The following is a 4,539-nucleotide window of genomic DNA, read 5'->3' on the forward strand; positions in this document are numbered from 1 at the left end:
ATAATCAGTTTTCTTTATTCCTCAGTCCACAAACACAAGTATTGTCACTCGGTTGTTTAGGTTACTGTTCAGGTTGTTGATCTTTCAGAAAAGGGTAGAAAAAGAGACTGAAAAATTAATGATGCTGAGCAGTAACCAGAATAAGCACTCAGTCATACTACAAGCACTGAACACAAAATCTTGAGAAAAAACCTATGTGTTAGTATCAGAAATAGAAGTTATCATAAGAATAACATTGAGTCAATTACAAATAAATTTATAACATAGCTAAAATTATTCAAAGTAACAATAAATATAAACTATAGGTAATCATTTGTAGAGGTCTGGATGATGTTGCCACAGGTGCTCAATAAGGTAATCTTGAAGCTAACTGTGAATATCTTTGTCCTTTATATTCTTGTAGTTTTTAATAAACTCCTCAAGTTCATGTGTTTCATCATGAGAAATCTTCACATTTTCTCCCACCCCATCATAATTTAAATCATCTTCCTCATCGCACTGATCCTCAACTATCATATTGTGCATAATGACACAAGCCCTCATGATTTGTCCGAGGGTGTCTTCATCCCAAAATCAAGCTGGCCCCCTAACGATAGCGAAATGAGCCTGTAGAACCCCAAACGCTCGTTCCATGTCCTTCCTACAAGCTTCTTGGGCAGTTGCAAAATATTTCTTCTTATTACGTTCTAGTTCAGGTATGGTTTTCACAAATGTGGTCCATGAGGGATATATGCCATCGGCAAGATAATAACACACTGTATATTCGTTGTTGTTAATGGTATAGTTCACCTCTGGAGCTTGACCTCCAGCTAGCCGTGCGATTAAAGAAGATTGGTGCAAAACGTTGATGTCATTGTGGGAACTAGGCATCCCAAAGAAAGCATGCCAAATCCAAATATGTTCATCTGCAACAACTTCAAGTATAATTGTAGGCTCATGCATATGCTCGGTGTGCATACCTTGCCATGCCGAAGGATAATTTTTCCACCTACAATGCATACAATCAATCGACCCAAGCATACCAGGAAAACCTCTACCCTCTCCAATAGCAAGTAATCTAGCAGTATCATCTTCATTAGGTGATCTCAAGTACCCATCTCCAAAAACCTCCACAACAGCATTGACAAACCTTCTCAGACTCTCAATAGCAGTACTCTCACCAATACGGACATAATCATCTGTAGCATCAGTTGTTACTCCATAAGTTAACATCCAAAATGTTGCAGTAATCTTTTGCAGACTAGGAGGCCAAGTATACCAGCAGCGTTTCTTTTATGCACGAAATATTCATCATGTTGTTCCACGATATTCCATATGCGTACAAACAGTGTACGCCTCATTCTAAACCTGCATGTCAAGAGTAATTAGACACATATATAATATGATTTTTTTAAAAAAAGATCCAAATAAACCTATTGTTTACGTACCATCGTCTGAAATAACTATGTCCATACGTAGGATCACCTGAAAAATAATCTTGATATAACCTCTGATGCCCTACCTATCTGTCTCGCTGAAGTACTCGTTGCCCTAGGATAGAACCACAATGTTTTGTTTCATCATCGGACTCATCCGCATTCATGGCCACACGAGTAGTAGAGAGGAAGAAATCATCATCGTCATCATCTGACGACAAATCCAGTACCAGTTGCATTGAAAGGCTTCGTCGACTCATAGCGAATCCGTTGTACCTATTTCCAATTGGAGTTGGAGATCGCATGAACTGTTTTTCCTAGGCAGGGTGGTGAAAAAATCCTCATTATTGACAAGAATAAAGAGATTGCATCCATGAAATAGTGTAATACTATTTTACCTACTTGACCTTACTTTCAAACCATAAAGGTCGCAGGGACTGCTTCAAACCATAAAGATCGTAGGGACTACTTCCTAGGCAAGGGCGGCTGAAAATTCCTCCGTGTGCAGGGGCGACGTTAGCTTCTGGCGACGGCGCTGGAGATCGCAAGGGGGTGGTGCGTGCGTGAGGGGTAGGTGAGCAACCCAACTAATGGACCCAATTATGATGATGTGGCCTGTTTTGAAATATTGAGGGTTAGTTATTAGCGATCTACTGTGGGTTGATATGTTTTTTGAGGAAATTTTTTTTGGAAGAGCCCCCAATACATAGTTTTGGGGAAGAACTTGAAATTGCTCTTATGCATCTAGACATACACACTATCAAGATGCATAATAATATTTATGAATTTAGAAAAGCCAAAACAACCTACAATTTGGAACGAAGGGAGTAGTAGGCTCGCATACAGTAGATTGCAATATCATTGTAGAACCTGAGTAGTGTGTCACTAATCATCTATCTTAATAGTGTTCTCTCTCCACCACATTACTTAGAAAGATATCACGTGAACTATTTTAGACCCCCTCAAGCCCTAAGCCACAAACTGTCATCAAAATTGAATTCTTCCTCCCATTTAGGCCAGTTTGGCAGAGGGCTCCAGCTCCGGCTTCTCCTGCGACTTCAGCCGAAGCCCTACCAAACGATTTGGTAAAAAACGGCTCCACCCTTAAAGCACTAGAGGAGTTGGAGCCGTTTTATATGAAGAAGCCAGAGCTAAAAAAAAGTGGCTCTCGTAGGAGGAGCTTGGTATCTCTGATTCTCTATGATTTGTCACCGTACACGAGCTGAGGCTCCCTGGTCTCGACGTGGGCGAATGTGCGAGTGCGAAGGTTCTTCCAGCGCGTACACGCCGACCGTAGTCTCCGGCCGCGGAGCGCCGACCCGAACCATCCCGCACGGCCTCATCTTCCTCTCTTGCCGCGGCCGGTGCGCTTCCAGAGTTTGCCGCAAACTAATACTCCTCTCCCAGGGCTCGCCGGTGGTCAGGACATGCTCGCCATGGGCAACATGCGGCAGCGGGATCTGCTGGCGTCGGTACGCTCGGTGTGCCAGCACGGTGTACCTTTTGACCCACGTCCACTCCACCTCGCTCCCATCCTCTAGCACCCACACCTTGGTCTTGCTCCTCTGAACTCGTCGGTTATGTTGCCGACGACGAGGCCCAGCCTCCCGCCCACGTCCGTCAGTTGGCATGATGGCCGCCACCACTCCATCGGCCCCGGTGCCGGCAGTGGCGGCACCTCGACGGGCGCGACTTGCTCATCCTTGAGGTCAAAGGACATGATACCCTTACCGTCCTTCGTGGCCCAGTACGTGACGCCATGGATGCTGACGAGGCCCGGAGGAGGCAGCTGGAGTGCTGGACCCGACCGGGGCCGGCACCTCCCGCCACTGCCAGGACCCGTCCCCCAGCGTGAACACAAGCACGGCGTCGAGGTTGGAGTCCTGCTCGGAGCACAGGACGTGCACGATCTTGTACTGCCCCGTCGCCGGGTGGTACCCGAAGCTGTACGTGGGCTCGTTCCGGCGATACCGTGTCGGCGGCAGATCGACGGCGATGGTCTACCCGATAGCCGGGTTGGTCACGGCGATGTCCCCGCGCTCCCGCCGGAGGCAGAGCAGGCCGTTGCACGTGCCAACCATGCTCACGCTGGTGAAGTTCGCAGCGTCGCGGGAGTTCACGCCGCTGTCCTCCAGGTCCATCTCCTGCTGCGCCCTGTCGTTAAGTCGTCGAAGACAAAGGCGCGGCAGCAGCCGCTCTCTCTGATGAAGGCCAGGACCTTTGTTACGTTGGCTCGTGGCTCGGGCGCGCGCTCGTCGATGACATCGCGCCAGTGCCGACAAACGAGGCGGAGACGCCACCGGGGGCACGGCGGGATACGCCGCAGGATGTCCACGAAGACGTCGGCAGGGATGCCGTCCCAGCCGTCGCTCGTCGCCGCGGCGGCGGCGGCGGCTGTTAGTATTTTATCTTTTCTGGATGACCCGTAAACTGTAATACCCGTGACCAACAACGAACGCCGAGGCGTGAGCACGACAGATTGAGATCAAGATATGGAGGATAACTTGAGGAAGAAGAAGGTCTCCTCTCTCACGTTTCTTAATTTCAGAGTAATTTCAACATGTCTCATACGGCTGTTAGGCTATCCGCACCGCACCGCCTTTAAACTCATCTCTAAATAAGCATGGCCCACCTGTCAGAGCCGATTTATATAGAGATCAGACCAACGTAGCTCTATGCCGCCGCCCCGCCTCTATCCACATCGGCAAACCAACCGTCTCCTTCCTCCCTCCCCGACCCGCTCTCCGCCGCCCCCCTCTCCTCCCTCCCCTCCGGCGTGGCGGCCCGGCCTCCTCCTCCCTCCGGCGCGGCAGCCCGGCCTCCTCCCTCCCCATCGCCCTCCCCGCCCGCTGCTCTCCGCCGCCCCTCTCTCCCCACTCCCCTCCTCCCGGCCGGCGGCCCAGCGCGGGCAGCCTCCAGATTCGCCCGCGGTGGGAGCTCGAGGACGTCGACCCAGCGACGGGAGTACGACGGCGATGACGACGGCACGAGGTCGCGGCGGCCGGTGAAGAGGCAGACGGCGGCCCCTATTTCAATCGGTAGGGGCACGCTCTCCCCCTCCTTCTCCGGTGCGACGGCCTCTCGGCACGGGCGCGGCGGCCCGCTGCTCTCTGCCGCCGCCCCT

At 50.7% G+C, this 4,539-nt stretch overlaps 1 pseudogene; it reads right to left on the reverse strand.

Annotated features, from left to right (window-relative positions):
* Positions 1-366: 366 nt before the first annotated feature.
* Positions 367-3,556, reverse strand: LOC111256749 (annotated as a pseudogene).
* Between the last annotated feature and the right edge of the window lie 983 nt (positions 3,557-4,539).

The sequence above is a fragment of the Setaria italica genome, chromosome III (genome assembly GCF_000263155.2).
Source record: "Setaria italica strain Yugu1 chromosome III, Setaria_italica_v2.0, whole genome shotgun sequence".
Taxonomy (NCBI): Eukaryota; Viridiplantae; Streptophyta; class Magnoliopsida; order Poales; family Poaceae; genus Setaria; species Setaria italica.